The following is a 20838-nucleotide window of genomic DNA, read 5'->3' on the forward strand; positions in this document are numbered from 1 at the left end:
CACCATAAAAATCGTGACAGAATCCCTTTAAAGTATTTTAAGTAGTGCAAGTATATTGTCTAGTGAGTAGTGATGGGCGAATTTGCGCCGTTTCGCTTCGCCGAAAAATTCGCGAAACGGCGAAAAATTCGCGAAACTGCGCCGGCGTCTCGTTTTTGACGCCGGCGCCCGTTTTTTCGACGCCGGCGCCCGTTTTTGACGCCGGCGTCCGTTTTCCGGAAAAAAAATTTCGATTTTTTTTCGGCGAATTTTCGAGGGCGTTTCGCGAATTTATTCGCTGGACGCGAATCGCGCAAATTCGCCGCGAATTCGCGCCTGCCGAATAAATTCGCCCATCACTACTAGTGAGAGCTAATGATCTAATTGAATCAAATATATAGTTTCTAAACATGTTTACAGCTCTAAAATCCACTTAATAATCCAGTTATGCAACTGTTATCCAGAAGAGTTGGGTAATTGTTTTGAATCAAAAGCAAAATAGTTAAAACGTTAATCCTCATCCTAACATGTTCCTAGTTACTTACTTAATCCTGTGTCTCCCACTGGAGCAAAGGGCCTCAACAAATGTGTGCCACCGGTTTCTGTCCTGGATCTCAGTCCATAATGTCCCTGTTTTCTTTATTTCCTCTTCCACTCTTTGTCTCCAAGTTGTCTTTGGTCTTCCTCTTTTCCTGCTGCCTTGAGGATTCCACTTTAAGGCCTCCTTCTCAATTGATTTATCCTTGCGAAGGGTATGGCCAATCCATCTCCACTTTCTACATTTGATCTGTAAATCCACTTGTTGTTCTTGGGTTCTCTCCCACAGCTCTTTATTTGAAATTATATTCAGCCACCAGATGTTTAATATTCTTCGGAGGCAGCGGTTTATAAAAGTTTGGAGGCTTTTGTTATCTCCACTGTCACCTTCCATGTCTCACATCCATACAGAAGGACAGTCTTCACGTTACTCTGGAATATTCTCCATTTAGATTTCATGGAAATATCTTTGGATCTCCAAATTTGATACAGTTGTACAAAGGCTGCATTTGCCTTCTTAATTCGGCTTTTGGTATCAGCACTGGCACCACCATCCATTGTCATCAGGCTACCCAGATACTGGAACTCCGAATCAGTTTCTATGTGTTTCTCATCAACCTGGAACTTCTGGTTGGGGTCTACCTTGCTGATTAATTGCATCTCTTTGGTTTTCTTGCAGTTTATTTTCAGTCCCACCTTCCTGCTCTCTTCTAGTAGATGGGCTAACTTTACTTCCATATGTTGGTAATTTTGGGAGAGTAAGCAGATATTGTCTGCGAAGTCAAGATCTTCTATGTATTGTGTCAGCCGCCATTGTAGTCCAGTTCTATTTCCGAGGCATGACTTCCTCACGACTAGGTCCATTACTATTAAGAAGATAGTGGGGGAAAGGGTACATCCCTGTTTGACTCCTGAGCTGACTTCTATTGGATCACTTAGCATGCCACTGTGAACAACTAAGCATGTATAGCCCTCATAAAATTCCTTTATAAGTATTATAATATTTCTTTGTATCCCATACTTCTCTAAAGATCTCCACATAGACTCTCTTTCCAAGGAGTCAAATGCTCTAAGGAAATCTATAAAGATCAGGTACAGTGGGACTTCTAACTCCTGACATTGTTCTATTATAATGCACAATATATTTATTTGATCTGTGCAAGATCTGTTCCTGCGGAAGCCTGCTTGCTCTCTCCTAAGTTTTTGGTCCACACAGTCTTCCACTCTGTCTAGTAAAATTCTTGTAAATACTTTGCTGGGAATAGATAACAGTGTGATCCCTCGCCAGTTGTCACACACCTTAATAGCTCCCTTTTTTGGCAGCTTCACAAGGACACCCTTTTTCCAGATTTTCTCAAACAATGGTAGTAGAAGTGCTGCTGAAGTTTCAGCATCTTCTTTTAGTATTTCTGCTGTAATCGAACCCAGGAGCTTTGCCACTTTTCAACTTCTCAATGGCCTTGATGATTTCTCCTTTCCTCTGTACTTCTGTGTTTATGTTCGGGTCTTGTTCGGTGCATTCTCTGTGTTCCTACTGCTTAAAACAATTCAGTGATGTTCAGTGTCGGACTGGGCCGGCGGGACACCGGGAAAAACCCCGGTGGGCCCCGGGCTCTTGTGGGCCCCGCCGGCCCAGTTCCGCTATTTAGTGGGGCGGCGCGACCCCACTTTGTTTGGGGTCGCGGTAGACTAGAAGGGCTGCGCATGCGCACAAACGCGGCGCCGCGCGCATGCGCACAAACGCGGCGCTGCGCGCATGCGCACTAGCCGCCTGCAGCACTCCGGAGCGGCAGTGGCGGCTGGAGGGGGCCCTGGGGCAGTAGCCCCGGTGGGCCCCATGCCTCCCAGTCCGACCCTGGTGATGTTTGATGACTTGCGCAGCATTGGTGTTTTTTGCTGCAAGAAAACAACAGCAAGCTTAGCTAAAAATATAAATTCTGCAAAAACTACAATAAACTATTGTATTGATTAAAAATCAACTTCTGAATTTTCTTTCTCACAGTGACAATTCCCCTTTAATGTTCTGCTGTTATTCTGTGATGTTTATACACAGCCTTATGGGTTTTTTGTTTGTTGGTTTGTTTTCTAAATAATATAATAGGATAAATTTAAATGTTTGACTTTAGGTAAAGAGAAAACAGTTCTGCCTAGCCTGGGAAAACTTTGCCATACTATTAAAATAAACTCCAATGAATCATCCAGTCCTTCTTGGTAAAATATGTATCAATAATATATAAATCGAATGCTTATATTTCAAAAGCTATCCAATGTTTTAATAATGGATAATTATATTTTCCATTCCTGGTGAAAGGTTTGGATGATGTGGAGTTAAAGCTAATGCCAAATTGCTATGGCATGAAATAATTATGATGGCATCTATTTTAACGAATTGAGGCTTAAATAATGAGAGTGATTCATTACTGGTTTCTACCGTAGGGAAAACATAATGAGGCACACTCTTCAGATGAACTGATACTGAATAGAAATTTAGGGTATAAAATATACATTTCCTGCAACTACAATTGCAATAATACGAGATTATAGTTTTCTTTATTTATGGAAAAAAGGCATTTATACCATACTGTAGTCAAACAAAATAGGCATAGATAATCTCTTTAACTGTGTGCTTACATATGTGCTAACTTTAAATATGCTACACATCATTTATCATTAATTATCATACTGTATATAGGAAATAAATCACTGTTTCTTTTTGACAAGTTATACTCAGTTTGATTCTTTAATCTCTTAACCATGTGTGCAATCATTAACCTTTTTAATGTGCAAAAAACAGAATTCATTATCTTGCTGTGTTGCATTGCATGTCTCCAGGGTCGGACTGGGGGGCCCAGGTAATTCTGTCTCAGGTACATATGGTACATATCTGTTCAGTGAGTTTGCAATTGATCTTCAGCATGCAGCTCAGATTCAAAAGCAACAGATGACCCATGTGGCCTCCCTTAAGTCTCTGATTGGTTACTGCCTGGTAACCAGTCAGTGTGAACCAAGAGAGGTGAAAAGCAGGAAGTAGTGTTCTGGCTATTGTGTTACACATCCAGTCACTCAAGTCTTTATACATTACATTGTTGGCTAACTATATTAGAAACATGTTTTTATTTTGCACAGCCTAGCTATTTACCCAGTTTTTATTTTTACACTGATCAATTCCTTTAAGCCACACTATTACATTGGCTCTAAGTCAGTCCGCTCTATTAGATATTCTGAGGTTCATCCAACTTATCAGAACAGCCTGCAACAAATATCCCTGAATAATTTTTCATTAGTTCTTTTTTTCTAAACATTGAACACGTCAAAATTTAGCTTAATTGCTTTAAAATAAAAAATTACAGAATGTAGTTTCAGTGTAGGTAAATGTAATTAAGTATAATTATAGAAAACGTGAAAAACTTGCAAGGTTTTTAGCTTAAAATAACTTAACTGCCAAACTAAAATTAAAAATGCGCCTTTCGCCCACTACTATTGGGCTTTGTCAAAGGCATGGAAATGCCGGTATTTCACATCTACTAATAACCGAGGCACTGTAGTATAGATGATGGTATATAGTACCTAAAAGGATTTTAACCAAGAAATAGGATGATTAGTATCAGGATAGAATTGACACACAGGCACAGATTTATCAAGGGTTGAAGTGAATTCGAGGGAATTTTCGAAGTAAAAAAATTCGAAATTCAAAGTAATTTTTTGGATACTTCGACCATCGAATAGGATACTATGACTTTACTTCGACTTCGATTTGAAGTAAAAATCGTTAGAATATTCAACCATTCGATAATCGATTTACTGTCTCTTTAAAACAACTTCGACTTTAATACTTCACCAAATTAAACCTGCCGAAGTGCTATGTTAGCCTATAGGGACCTTCTACAACATTTTTCTAAGTCTTTACACATCGAATAAAAATCCTTCGATCAATCGCTAAAATCATTCAAATCGTTCGGTCAAACGATTTTTATTTGATTGAAGGATTGCCAAATTTGTTGAAAAAACGTCGAATTCGATATTGGAATTCAAAGTTTTTTAATTCGATGGTCAAATTTCGAAGATTTTTTTACTTCGAAATTCGTCCCTTGATAAATCTGCCCCACAGTGTCTAACATCATAATTGCAGCAGAAATCCTACAGAAAAATGAGAAGAAAAAATACATTCAAACTTAGAATAAGTTTAAAGTAGAAACTAATATCCATAATTAGATACAAAGAGCCATATGTAATCAGACATGCAACTAAAAAAGTGTTACAACTTATTAACGTTCAGTGATATTCAGATAAATATATTAATAGTGATACTTTCATTGAGACCCATTTCCCACTGCTGAACATACAGTATAATGTACATTAGGGATGTATCTAATCCTTTGTTTCAGGATTCAACCAAATCTCGAATCCTTTTCAATGGATGTGAATCCAAAACCAAATCGGAACCCTTGCATTAAGTGGAAATTGCTGCCATACCAGCAAAAGTTGTTGAGGAGCTAATTTTTCTCATTTTGTTGGATTTCAATTTAGTTCGTCCAAGCTCAAAAGATTTGGCTGAATCCTGCTGAAAAAGGTGATTGTTGCCCTTCTGCATGAGCAGCGAATTGTTCATTTTGCCAGCCCATATATTCAGTAAGTTATCCTTTTTCAGGCCTTCCGTACATAATGTAAACTGGATTCTGTCCCAAGCTGTAATAGTTCCTGTGGAGCCCTGCAGATAAAGAGCTAGGCTAATGGTGGGTTTATCAACTTAATGTCCCTGTGCTCTGGCTATGACAAAATTCCTGCAGTATTGGTGATCTTCCTTTTAAAGCAATAATAACACTACTAATTTCAATTCCAAGCTTTGATTCATTAAGATTACCTAACTATATTGTGAGAGTTTTGCAACGGAAGAGAAATCTTTGAATAACCATTAGCTGTGCACCTTGTTTTAATTATTGGAATGACTTTCTATCCTTTGTTTAATCCAATTAGACTAAATACATAGAGCAGAATAGTAATACATGCTGCAGCAGAACTACTTCAAAGGAAAATCATTTGAGTCTTATTTATAGGTATCTCAACTTGATTAGAATGCACTTACCCAATTTCATGTGTCCTGTTTTCTTTTCAGGATTTAATCAATGTGCAATTGTGTTTTGCTTATTATACAACAGAATAGGTTTTCTTTGGTTAAATTAGGTTTTTTTATATTACTATATTTAATTGAAACAGTACAATATATTTGTAGAGGTCATTTATAGTGGTATTATGCATACAAATTTTCAGGATGCACACACATTTTAGTTTTTGTGTGTTTCTTTGTATAAAGGAAAGCAAACTGGTTATTTATGTATAGAAAAAAAATGTGGGTGGTCCTGACCACAATCAGATTAAAGCAGAGGATTGCCAAGTTTTCTATACTGTTAAATGGACACCTTGGGCTTCAGCTCTATTATATTGTATATAATACATTTCCACATAAGAAGTGTCCCACTATTCCCTGGCCTGTTGAGGTAAGGTAATCTTGAATATAAAATGCATGTACCTGCAATACCTGAGAGGACCGTATTTTATATTGTAGGAAGAAATGTTCTTACAGTATATTTGCACACTGTGCTGCTTCTTACTGCCATTAGTGTCTCAAGACTTTTATTAAAAAACACAAGGAACAGCATGAAAATTTCAATCATACACTATCATGATCAGTTAACTGCATAACCAACAATGGTCACTGTTTAGACTGGGGACTGGGACAAGCGAAATAATAGCATCTGTGTATGCATGTGTATATATTCATTTATTCTTTGGCTGCAGTGACTTTACTCCACATATTCACATTGTTTTTATTCATAGATGTCAAGCAAATGAATGGGTTTTGCCACCTGGTAAAACATTTTGCTCATTACTAATTACTATTTTATTACTTTAGTTTCCTTTTTGTTTCACCACTTTTTATCCTCTTCTTCTGATTATTTTGGGTTTATATCATCAGTCTAAATGGATCCATGTTTACCTTTCCATTGACAGCTAAAATGTGATTAATGTAATACATTTTTTTAAAAAAAACCCTTTAGTTCACCTTCCTAATTTTCTGCTTTTGTATACTCTTATAGTAATAGATAAGGGACTAGCTAAAAGTCATTACGACATTTCTGAATTCTCCACTTCTGCAGGCAGTTCTCCCTTGAGCTGCTCTAAATTCCATGTTTCAAATCAGTTCAAGAGGTTGGTACTGCTAACTTATTACAGCCAAGGCACTGTACATTTTTCAAATAACTCACAAATTATTCTAAATTGATCTACTGCAAAATGAGTTGGGGAAAAAGGTGACAAAACCAGGATTCCTCTAAAATTGCAGAATAGTTTATTACAATAATACAGTTACATATCCTGTTTGATTTAAAGTGACTGGCAGAATCAGTCACACCCAAGACTTGATATTTAATAGCACATCCATTTGAAAAAAATAATAAAAACCCATGCATGCTCAATACAGCAGTCTCTGAACAACTTCAATTAGCAGCTCGATCTTCCTGGGTCTACTCCCATAGAGCCTCTTTCATCAAGTTATCTATGAATTGTTCAAATTGAAACTATTATAACATGGGCGTCTATTTATCATGCTGTGTAAAATATTAGAAACAAACATCACCTGTGATGTTTCCCATAGCAACCACTTAGCTCTTTGCTTTTGTTTTCTAACGTAAGTGACTGTTGAAATCGAATTATTCATTGGTTGCTATGGGCAGGGCCGCCATCAGGGGGGGACAGGGGGGGGACAAGTGTCCTGGGCCCAGGCCTGAAGGGGAGCCCGGCAGTGCTGCATTTTTGAAAGAGCTGGGCCCCACTTACGAGCGCCCGAGCCGTGCGGCCATTTCACAGGTTGCCGAATGCGGAAGTGCCAAAAAGTCGAACAGCCGAATTGGCGAAAAGACCCGAAGTCACATAAACAGCCGAAGTCCCGAAGCGGCGAAAAGACCCGAAGTCACGAAAGGAGGTGAAGTTGAAGTCCTGAAGCCACCAATTTGTATTTTTATTTTTAATCCCCTGGCCACCAATGTATTATTTTAATATTCTATAGGCCCCTGCCACCAATGGGTTTTTTTTTTAAAAAAAAAAAAACATTTTTGGGGCCCCAATTTTTTTGTAACTTGTAAGTGGGGCCCTGGCACCATTTTTATTTTTTTTGAAAATTTTTTTTGGGGCCCCAATTTTTTTTAACCTGTAAGGGGGCCCCTGCCACCAATGTTTTTTGTTTTATTTTGAAAAAAAATTTTTGGGGCCCCCAATTTTTTTTTAACTTATAAGGGGGGCCCTGGCCATCAATATCTTTTTATAACTTGTGTGTGGAGGGGGTTACTTTTTTAGCGCTGATGTTTGTGTGGTCGGGATATGGGGTGGGGCTTGGGCATGAGTGTGGCAGCCCTGGCTATGGGCAACATCACAGGTGATGATTTTCTCCAATGTTTTACACAGCATAATATGTAGGCCCCCATGTGTCTGAAGTTTAGCTTAAATTTTTCTGGCAGTCTATTTACCACAATTCAAAACAATCCTGTGAAATCTGTTATACATTTACCTTATGTCCACAAAGAGTGTAACTGACTACAGTGCCAAATGACTTAAACTTCAGGATAACTTGATAATTCAAGTTTGTATATGCTTTTATGTCATAGTTTATCAGACAAATCTCTTGATTTTCTTCACATCCAGTGAAGTGCATAGAGACGTCAATCTGGTTGAATGTATTTGTCTTTTATTGCAGGTGTCTGCAATTTACTTAAAAATTAAAAGAGGGGGAATGGCAAGCTATGGTCGAGTGAGCATGTATACTGTGAGAGCTACTGTGAGACAGGCAGAGAATTCCTCCTAAATAGTGATGGGCAAATTTATTTGCCAGGTGCGAATTTGCGACGAATTCCCACAATTCACCGCCGGCGAATACATTTTTCTGGACGTCTGCACATTTTCGCCAGCGAATTTGCGCCAGCGTCCAAAAAATGGATGCCAGCTTCAAAAATGAGATGCCGGCACTGTTTAGCGAATTTTTTGCCATTTCGCATGAATTTTTAGTTGAAGCGAAACGCCCCAAATTCACCCATCACTAATCCTAAAATCAGCCTATATCGCTTTCTACTTACTGCCTTGTAGGAATACATTAGCAGTGGGTGCCCACAAACAACAAATGAGTAAATTAAGGACCAAGGAACAGCGAGTAATGCTGTCACCTAACTTGCAGAAGACACCTGGGGAGAGACCTGCTAGCTTCCAAGATGGAGGCGATAACTCAACTCTCCACTCTACTCAAACAGTTAGGATCTCACAGGATACAGGTCAGCATTTCGCAAACCGATGCTGAACTTACAGATGGCTCCCTGGTAACTGTGCAAACACTAGCACACCAACTATCACAGCTAAAAGAAGGCCTGACATGCTCACTACAGCAGTCTCAGAAGCAGTAGCCATAGCTATTAAAGAAATAGATTGAGATATACAAAAGCTTGGAGACTGCACTGACAAGCTTGAATATACTGCTGATAATTTAACACAAAGGCAAACCAGTTTAAAGGAACACAATGTCTCTCTCAGGGAAGCCATTTTCCAGCTTAAAAATATGTGCGAGGACCTTGAAAAAGGGTCCCACAAGCAAAATCTCACTTCCCTGATATTTATTTTTATTTCTATCCAACACTGCTTGGTCGCTCTCTGTGGTAAAACATACCTCTCCCCCCCCCCATAAGCTGGGATGTCTCATATTGAGTTTAGCAACTAAGGTGTCGAACTTATCATTTCTTCAACTGACATTTTGCACAGCTTGATTTAATGTTACACGGTTAACTTTTCTGTTTTAGTCCTCTACAATGGTATTTTATTATTGTTGCTTATTTTATCTGTAACTATTTTGCTTTCTAAATCATATGGACAAAATGTTAATATACAAAATGTATTTTGGAAAGGTTTTAAAGCACGCACATGCCTATGCTTGTTAATCTACTAACCTAAATATGGTGAACATAATATCTTTGAACTGTAAAGGACTTAATTCAATAACAAAGCAATATCTAGCTATTAAAGCTTTGCTTTCCTGCAAGAAACTAATTTTTTGAAACTGACCTCATGTAGGATGTATTCTAAATACTATCCAGTAGGATATTTTGCTTCATCCAATACAAAGAAGGCAGGAGTAGCTATTCTTATACATAAGGACTGCCCCTTACAAGTTAGTACAATGTTTAGTGACCTGAAAGGCCATTATATTATATTGGAAGGTACATGTTTTCAGGTCTGTCCAAATAAACCACGCTGCTTTGTATGACGTGGTACACTGACCATCGGTATCCCCTATACAGCTAATATCATGTGGTCTGATCATGCACCCATCCAACTTTTAATTAATCTAATAGAATGCCCCAAGATAACCACTCATTGGTGCTTGAATGAGACTTTATCCCATAATAAAGAATCTTATAAATCTATTGAAAAAACTTTAAAAGAATTCTTTCACCGAACTGTAGGCACAGTCTCTTTTCTACCCACTTTGTGGGAAGCCCATAAGGCTACAATTAGTGGCTCACTTATTGCTATAGCCTGTGCAAAAAGATAAATCAGAACTGAAGCAACTAGAATTACAGTATAATCAGAAAAGCAGGGAGACCGTACCTAATAAAAGCATAGCCCTTAGGAAATAACTTAAAACTACCAGGAAAAAGAAACTAATAATTTGGGCTAAACAAAATATCTACAAAAAGGACAACAAACAACACTCAATGCTAGCCTGCAAATTGAAAGAACAAAAAAGTCACTCAATAATTAAATCGATTAGGAATAACTCGGGTAAACTGGTTTATAGTCCTGCCTGATTGCTAAGCAGTTTCACAACTTCTACACTGCCCTCTATAATCTACCCTATCATTACACTAGAACTCCCTCCCAATATGAAACAATCCTACAAAAAGGAGTAGGCAGAAGAGGCACCTTCCTAGGGAGCAACGAAAGGGGGGCGCTGGACAGGTACCAGTCTTCTGCCTACCCCTGGTCCATGTTCATTGCTCTCCCCTGCCTCCCTCCCTAACCCTCCGTTGCTCTATCCCCCCCCTCAGGTGCTCTCTCTCCTCCCTTCCTCTCCGGTGCTCTCTCCTGCCTCCCTCCCCTCCGGTGCTCTGCACATGGGTGCGCACACTGTGTTTGGGGCAAGCATGCACAGTCTCAGTTGGGGGCATGCACAGGCATGGGGTAGAGCATGGTGGCTGGCCGTGTTTTCTAGGGTTTGGGCCGGCACTGACTATATCAAAATATCTTAGTTCCAGATACCACTTGTTATACTTGCCCAGAAAACTTTTGGGTTTCAACTCCGGTGGTATATGTATTTTCACATTAGGCACTTCCTAGAACCATTGATTAAAAAAATATTTTAAAGATCACCAACACATCAATTTGAATATTTAGCATGTAGTGGTCTCACACAAAAGGGGAGAAGATTTACTGTCTAATTGATGACCCCTTCACTACTTAGGGATATAAAATTCATAAATCTGAAATGGAATAAGGCCATATGGACAGAGATCACAAGGCATGATTGGAACTTAATGTGGGATAATGTGAATAAGATTGTCACCTGCGTGAAACAAAAGGAAAATATATACAAAATATTAATGTTCTGGTGAGACTTCATAAACTGTTTCCTAATACTCCACCATGCTTTTGAATGTGTAATGGAACTCCAGGTCACTTACTCCACATATTCTGACACTGCACCCAAATACAAAACCTCTCGGATGAAATGCAATGCTAATGCATCTTACAAATATTCCCAAAGGATAAACAATTCTATTGGGCAAGCTCATCAAAGGGCTCACTAAGTCACAACATAAATTTTATATTCTGACTGTGATAAGAGTAGCTATTGGATCTAAATGGAAAACATCAGCCCTTACAATGTGGATGAAATCTACCAGAAGATAAATAGCAACTAGAGAGGTACATTTCCTGAAGAAAATGTGAGTGGTGCTTGCTGTGGCAAAACTCAGGCCCAAATCTGATTGGCTGTTGTTGCCCTGCCCCTTTTTTTCCTAATTGTGAACCACAGTCACTCAGTGACTAACATACCAAAGTTTGGGAATGCTGTCATTTAATGTGTAAAAATGGCAGCATTTCTATTTTTTTCTATTGAAAATCAATGAATGAAATTTGATTGGTTGTTGGTGGCTCCGCCCACTTTTTCTAAACTTGAAGTGGAAACCCCCAGCGACCACATTTGTGATATTCAAGGTCCCTGACATCAATACTGAGAGAATGGCAGCCTTCTTAATTTTTCCCATTAAAACCAATCAAAGAAATCTGATTGGTTGGTTTTGGCTCCACCCACTTTTCTTAATTTTAATCCCAGTCCCCCAGTGACCAACTGTGCCAACTTTGAGGAGGCTGCCATTAACCGTCTAAGAGCGGCAGCAGTTTAAAATTTTCCTATTTAATTGAATGGCTGAAATTTGATTGGCTGTTGTAGACTCCGCCCACTTTTTGTAAATTTTGGCTGCAGTCACCCAGTGACCCACGGTGCCAAGTTTGGGAGCTCTGGCTTTATTACTGTGAGAATTACAGCTGTTTACATTTTCTCATTGAAGTCAATAGGGAAAATCTGATTGGTTGTTTGCGGCTCCGCTCACTTTTTTGGGTCCCCAAAATAGGACAGAAAAGTCACAACACCCCATTCCCGAATAAGCTGAACGGTTTGACACCTCATTCATGGGTCTGCGACAAACTAATTATTCGATAAATTCCCCATTGACTTATTTGGGGACCTCTCCTGCCCCGGGGGTAAAACTTATACCCTCGTGTGGGGTATCATCTGACACAGGTCGCAAACCTCTTCAAATGTGGTAAATTTAACGTTTCTACAAGATTCCCTCTCTGCGCTAGAATCCGTCAAAAGTTGGCCTCAATGTTAATCTATGGGACTTTTCGGGGTGGTTAATTGCCCCCGCAAGGGGCAATTAACCACCCACCCCTTAGAAAAGTCATACCACCCCATTCCCGATTAAGCCGCACGATTTGACACCTCATTCATGGGTCTAGGACAAACGGTGCGGGACTAGTTACGCGCCAAACTTTCATACGGAAGAAGAATAAAAACTAGAGAGGTACATTTCCTGAAGAAAATGTGAGTGGTGCTTGCCGTGGCAAAACTCAGGCCCCCCATATATGTTGGGTGTCTTGCCCAGTCGCCCCTGGTGCCTAGAGAGTACACAAAGTCGGTAGAATCCGGATTAAACCGGTGAAATTTAAAGCCAACCAAATTTTACCATTGAAATCAATCCAAACATACTGGCTATTTTTGGCTCCGCCCACTTTTAAAAATTTGCAACCCAGTCACCAAATGGACCAAGTTTGAGCACTCTTACATTAACAGTGTAAGAATGACAGGAATTTAAATATTCCCATTGAATAGCGTTAGGTAAAATTTGATTGGCTGTCTTAAGCTCCGGCCATTTTTCTGAATTTTAACCCCAGTTACCTAGTCATGGTCAGTGCCAAGTTTGGGGCCTCCGGTTTTAAAACTGTGAGAACGGCGGTAATCAAAAATTTTACATTGAAGTCAATAGGTGAAAACGGATTGGCTGTTTATGGCTCCACCCACTTTTCCTAAATTTTGACCGCAGTCACCCAGTGAGTAATTGAGCCAAGTTTGGTACACCTAGCATTTAAACCGTGATAATAGCAGCAGTTTATCATTTTTCATTAAGGTCAAAGGCTGAAATCTGATTGGCTGTTGTTGCCCCGCCCCTTTTTTTCCTAATTGTGAACCACAGTCACTCAGTGACTAACATACCAAAGTTTGGGAATGCTGTCATTTAATGTGTAAAAATGGCAGCATTTCTATTTCTTTCTATTGAAAATCAATGAATGAAATTTGATTGGTTGTTGGTGGCTCCGCCCACTTTTTCTAAACTTGAAGTGGAAACCCCCAGCGACCACATTTGTGATATTCAAGGTCCCTGACATCAATACTGAGAGAATGGCAGCCTTCTTAATTTTTCCCATTAAAACCAATCAAAGAAATCTGATTGGTTGGTTTTGGCTCCACCCACTTTTCTTAATTTTAATCCCAGTCCCCCAGTGACCAACTGTGCCAACTTTGAGGAGGCTGCCATTAACCGTCTAAGAGCGGCAGCAGTTTAAAATTTTCCTATTTAATTGAATGGCTGAAATTTGATTGGCTGTTGTAGACTCCGCCCACTTTTTGTAAATTTTGGCCGCAGTCACCCAGTGACCCACGGTGCCAAGTTTGGGAGCTCTGGCTTTATTACTGTGAGAATTACAGCTGTTTACATTTTCTCATTGAAGTCAATAGGGAAAATCTGATTGGTTGTTTGCGGCTCCGCTCACTTTTTTGGGTCCCCAAAATAGGACAGAAAAGTCACAACACCCCATTCCCGAATAAGCTGAACGGTTTGACACCTCATTCATGGGTCTGCGACAAACTAATTATTCGATAAATTCCCCATTATAAGTCAATGGGGCAAATTTGGGGACCTCTCCTGCCCCGGGGGTAAAACTTATACCCTCGTGTGGGGTATCATCTGACACAGGTCGCAAACCTCTTCAAATGTGGTAAATTTAACGTTTCTACAAGATTCCCTCTCTGCGCTAGAATCCGTCAAAAGTTGGCCCCGCAAGGGGCAATTAACCACCCACCCCTTAGAAAAGTCATACCACCCCATTCCCGATTAAGCCGCACGATTTGACACCTCATTCATGGGTCTAGGACAAACGGTGCGGGACTAGTTACGCGCCAAACTTTCATACGGAAGAAGAATAAAAATAAGTTTGCAAGATAACAGTAGTGATGCTTTGCTTCGCAAGCACCACTAAATAAAAATAAGTTTGCAAGATAACAGTAGTGATGCTTTGCTTCGCAAGCACCACTAAATAAGTTTGCAAGATAACAGTAGTGATGCTTTGCTTCGCAAGCACCACTAAAAAAATAAGTTTGCAAGATAACAGTAGTGATGCTTTGCTTCGCAAGCACCACTAATAAGGACTTTGAATACAGAAATTAATGCATAAATAAGAGTCCCTCATTTCCTCAAAATTTGGACCACATAGGTAATATTTAAACTACCACAGGAATAATTTGAGCTTATGCAATCATATCCCACTATTTTTGGGATAAATGGCACATAGTTACAGTATTTGTGTTAACCGGTTGTTATCACTCTTTTTTGTCTTCATACTGTATCTCCCTGCTTCACTTATCTTTTGCAATTCTAGGCTACAAAGTACAATTCCTCCTTGACATATTACATGTTAAGTCTTACAGAGTATCCATGATAAATGACTAAATTATGACTTCTGTGACCATATTACTATATGTATAACAGTACTGCAATATTACTGAAATACTGCACTGTTAATGCACTTATACAATGTAATGCCTTTGCGAGTCCATTGTTGGAACACCTGAGAAATGTACTTGGTTTTGAGTCTTTTATTTTATTTCTGTTATCGTTTTTATACAAAAATGAAATAATAAATAATAAAATATAAAAATTAAATACAAAACAAAAGAAAATGCAAGTTTGCAAAACTCGTTTTGTGCAAAAAAATTCGAACGTTCATCACAAAAATGTGGCATCTAAAAGCTGGTAAATTCATGTAGAAATCAATAGAAGCTGATTTACCATATTCAAGCTATTTTTAAATTTAAGTTGTCAAGACTAGTTAAAAGATTGGCAATGAATGTGATGGAGAAAGGTGCTTTTTCGACGTTTGAATTGTTCTTTCACATTTTAATGCAATCAAATTTTTAAGATTCAGCATTTTTAATAAACAGGCATACATTCTTATTTTCAAGAGATCCCACCTCAAACTTAACTTAATATCATGAGATAATTATTTACTATAATACACAAGTTTATGTTTGTCATGGGACAGAAATTCCATCTCTTAGCACCAATTATAAAGGATTTAATTTACAGGATATTCATGGTTCTTGTGTAATATATATATATATATATATATATATATATATATATATATATATATATATATATATATATATATATATATATACATATATATACATATATATATATATATATACATACATATATTTATATACATACATATATATATATACATACATATATATATATATATATATATGTATGTATATATATATATATATATACATACATATATATATATACATACATATATATATATACATACATATATATATCTATATATATACATACATATATATATATACATATATATATATATATATATATATATATATATATATATATATATATATATATATACATACATATATACATATATATATAAAATGAAATTTTACCAGAATTCAGGTAATCATGCAAACATGCAACGTTTTGGAGCTACCGCCCTTTGTCAGGCATAAATTCTCACAGTGACATCACATCCAATTTAACATGTCCCATAACATAGACACACCTATTCCTAACCATGTACCAATAGTTTTTCATGCATTAGTATTAATATTAGTTCCATAGTTTCACTCCTATCATATTACATCCATACTATAGCTATCACATAATATTAGTCATTTAGTAAAATGTGTCTAATCCAATACATTAATCCAGTCTTAATCCAAAACCATTTATATAAAAGTAAAGATCATATTCTCTATTAAGTCCTTTTGGATGCAGCATTTGTAGAGTATGTATCCAAAATTTCTCCCTCTTTTGGAGCTGTAGGAGTCTGTTGCCTGGCTGGTAAAAATGATGGCTGAACCCAATGTTATTAATAGGCAAAAAAGATAAATATATAGGAAGGCCGGTATTTTTTTCCAGAAAAGGTGGTAACCCTGGGGGGGGGGGGCAACAGACTCCAACACCAGAACTCTGAGGGATGCAGCAGTGTGTCTTGCCAATTTTAAATGGGCAGGGACTGGTAATTTAACCACTTCCTTTCTAATGGTAGATTTATGTTGACTTATTCTATCTCTAACTGGTTGTATCGTTTCTCCTATATAAGCTAGCCCGCAGCGGCATTTGAGCATATACACCACGTACTCTAAATCGCACGTGTAGTGTCCACGTATATCAAATTTTTTCCCTGGGTGTGGGTGTGTGAAGACATTAGTAGGCACCACGCTTGAACACTGATTGCATCTCCCACACGGGTACATGCCATCTTTAAGTGGGGTTAAAACTCTCTGTTGGGTAATGCGTGAAGTACCTAAATCGGCTTTCACTTAAGCCAATTATTTGTAAGATAATAGAGGAGGTTCTTCAAATTCTGGGATCCCTGGGTAGGCTTTTCATAAAAGTGGCCAATGTTTATAGATAATTTGATGAACCTTATGTACATAGGGATGATAAGTATGTACAAACGGTATCCGGGTTTGAATCTCTGACCTCTGTGTTTTTTCTTGTATACTAGACACCCGATCTAAATCCCTCACTCTGCACACTTTCCGCTTAAGTACCTCACCAGTATATCCTCTTTGTTCAAATTTAATAGTCATCTCTTCCGTGTATTCAATCTCTCTTCCTCTGTTACTATGCGTTTCACCTTTTGTAACTTGGATCTGGGGAGATAAGAGATATTAGCCCTAGGGTGTGCGCTATCATATCTCAATAAATTATTACGATCTGTGGGCTTAACAAATAAATCAGTGCATAGTTGTGATCCCTTACGATAAACCTTTGTGTCCAAGAATATCGCAGATTCATGGCTGTGTTAGTGTAAACTTAATAGTTGAAATACATTCATCAAGGTATATCTTGAAATCTAGCAGGGATTGAACGTCACCCCTCCAGATGACCAATAGATCATCTATAAAACTCCACCATTTAATACAGTATTTTTTGAGCAAATCATGTGTATACACAGTGATTCTCAAACTGGTTCATGAACAAGTTGGCGTATGTAGGGGCGACGTTCGATCCCATCGATGTACCCTGTAATTGGAGAAAGAAGGTATCCTGAAACAGGAAGTCATTTTTGTGTAATATCAGTGCTAATGGTTCCATAAAAAAAACCTTTTCTGTACCTCATTGTATTCAGAAACTTCTAACACCGCCTGTATGGCCTCCATACCTAGACAGTGAGGTATTGATGTATTGAGACTACACACATTGAAGGCAGTCAATATAATCTCCCCCAGATCTACATTCTGTAAAGAGCATAAAAAATGGGATGTATCTTTAATATAAGATTTACCCAATGGCACAAATGGAGCCAAATCCTTGTCCAAAAAAATGACTAACGGGGCCAATATCGAATTAACCCCTGCAACTATGGGGCGACCTGGGGGGGACTATAGATCTTTATGTACTTTAGCGAGGGTATAAAAAACAGGTATACAAGGAAATTGTTGTATTTAATAATCATTCAAATCCTCATTGATCACCCCCTCCCTATGATATTGTGTTACTAAATCAAGAATCAAACTTGCAATTTCATTAGTGGGGTTTTTTTGTAAGCGTACATAAGTATGTCCATCACTCAACTGTCCCAGAATTTCTCTTGTATAGTAACCTTTGTCCATAATGACCAAAGCCCCACCTTTGTCTGCAGTTTTATCCTTCATCAAAGTATCCAAAGCTTTGCGCTCCGCATTTATCATATTATTAGTATACCTCATAGCCCGCAGGCCTTTGGAATCCTGCATCCAATGATTAATGTACCTAGAAATAAAATTGATTACAGTCTCCACGGGATGAGAGGAGGTGGGAGGTAAATACTGGCTCTTTTTCCGTAATCCAAATTGTTTCATAGTAAGGGAATCAATCTGCATCTCCCCCTCAACCCTTTCACCCGTAAAATGTACTTTGTCTTAAGAACTTGAAAAACCAATGTAAGTCAATATCTAGTGCAAAGGTGTCAAACTTAGTGCTCGGCAAAATGATAAGCCCTTCTGTAACACACTCAAATCTGATTCAGAAAAACTACACACTACACGTGCGATTCAGAGTACGTGGTGTATATGCTCAAATGCCCCTGCGGCTAGCATATAGGAGAAACAATATAACCAATTAGAGATAGAATAAGTCAACATAAATCTACCATTAGAAAAGAAGTGGTTAAATTACCAGTCCCTGCTCATTTCAAATTGGCAAAACACACTGCTGCATCCCTCAGATTTCTGGTGTTGGAGTCTGTTGCCCCCCCACGACGGGGGGGGGGGCAATAGACTCCTACAGCTCCAAAAGAGGGAGACATTTTGGATACATACTCTACAAACGCTGCATCTGAAAGGACTTAATAGAGAATATGATCTTTATGCTTTTATTTAAATGGTTTTGGATTAAGACTGGATTAATGTATTGGATTAGACACATTTTACTAAATGACTAATATTATGTGATACCTATATAGTATGGATGTAATACGATAGGAGTGAAACTATGGAACTAATATTAATACTAATGCATGAAAAACTATTGGTACATGGTAAGGAATAGGTGTGTCTATGTTATGGGACATGTTAAATAGGATGTGATGTCACTGTGAGAATTAATGCCTGACAAAGGGGCGGGAGCTCCAAAACGTTGCATGTTTGCATGATTACCTGAATTCTGGTAAAATTTCATTTTTTTCACCTTGAACTGGTCTGGACTTTTTTTGTTGTATATATAATTTGTCCATGTAACTGGCATTTTTTCACTCTGTTTTTAAGCAGAAAATGCATTGAAGTCAATGGGTGTTTTTCCATGGGCAATTTCTCTTGGTTTTTTAAAGCAAAATGCATTGGTCAATGGGTGTTTTTATTTTTTTAAGCAACATATCATTGGGTGTGACACAGATTTGCATCACAATTCACAGATGGCAAAAAAGCAGAATTTAGCCGCAAATCCATGGCATGGCAAAGCATTTTACTCATCACTATTTCTGTACCCTCTTGTCATGTTGCAACCTATAAAGGAATACAGATATCTTTAACTTGTGTGTAAGCATATCAATTCAAAAATCACCAACGTCCTTAGTTGTGTTCATCTAAATAAATCATTTGTCAGAAATAGAAAATCTGTCAAACAAATTACTAACCTGATAGCTAAATGTCCTGTGGACCTTTAACTGAATTGCCAATATACTTTAATTCATTGAATTCAGCAAGGAATTGTCTAAACTAAAACAAGAGTACTTTTTAGCTTTCCAATTCAATCTGACTTACCTATATTTTTTACTGATGTATTGTCTAATAGTCTTTGATATGACAGCAGGAACAAACCTTGCTCAAATGCAATGTGGCATTTAGAAGGCAGATTGCACATAAAGAGTTCAACAGGGGCATGGGCATTTTTATAGAGGTAATATAACAGAGAAAAATATAAAATAAACTGTTAGAAATGAAATATATAGTATCTGCTTCGGAAAAGCTGGTTAAAGGTTTACTATACCACAATGCCATCAAGCTTCAGAAAATACAATATAGTACAACTGTGGTATTATTATAAAATTACTTCTTAGTAAGAGAAATATGTTAGATCTGTACCATCAAGATTTTTAATAATAATAAACAAAATGCATTTTTAATGCTCCTAAAAAAATCGGGTTATAATTGGTTAAATGACTATTAGAATCAAATTGGGAGCAGAATCAGTAAATACTATTAGTGAGCATGTCGGAGACCTCTAGTGACCAAACAGAGGTAAAATCACAGTTTCAATAATTTCTCCAAAACATGCTATTAAGTAAAAAAATATATTTTATTCACATCAGTAGTTAAAAAACATGTATAGTATTCCCTCTAACGCCTATAGAGGGAATACTATACATGTTTTTTAACTACTGATGTGAATAAAATATATTTTTTTACTTAATAGCATGTTTTGGAGAAATTATTGAAACTATGATTGGTTAAATACTTAAAATGTTGGTACCATGTTTTTATGAAAACACTAATATTTGGTCCTTCTTACTCTCCAAATTAGATAACAACAATCTTCACAACCACCTTATTTCTTCGAATGGATATCTAAAGTTGAAGAGATAAGACATCTCGAAGAATTGACCCTATTTTTTAGAAAACAATAGTACAAAATATTGGAAAACATGGTCACCTTGGTTAGATTTTATCAAAGGCATGAGCAATATGTAAGTTATTTTTTTGCTATTTACACAAAGTAACATTTAGATTCCACTTTATCTAACCTTCTTTTGTTGCACCACTCAACTAGGTCAATCATAACATAGTTAGGAATTATGACTACTTTATGATTCTGTTAAGAAATGAAACTGTAGGTATTTTTTATTTATTTTTATATATTTTTTATTATATTACTTTTTTTTTAATATAATCTGCCTGTGATGCCCTCCCTCATTCCTTTTCCCCTTTTTTCTTTCTGT

The 20838-nt window shown here is 37.6% G+C and overlaps 1 pseudogene; it reads right to left on the reverse strand.

Annotated features, from left to right (window-relative positions):
* Positions 1-520: 520 nt before the first annotated feature.
* On the reverse strand, positions 521-18286 carry LOC108698909 (annotated as a pseudogene).
* Positions 18287-20838: the final 2552 nt, after the last annotated feature.

The sequence above is a fragment of the Xenopus laevis genome, chromosome 8L, assembly GCF_017654675.1.
Source record: "Xenopus laevis strain J_2021 chromosome 8L, Xenopus_laevis_v10.1, whole genome shotgun sequence".
Classification (NCBI taxonomy): Eukaryota; Metazoa; Chordata; class Amphibia; order Anura; family Pipidae; genus Xenopus; species Xenopus laevis.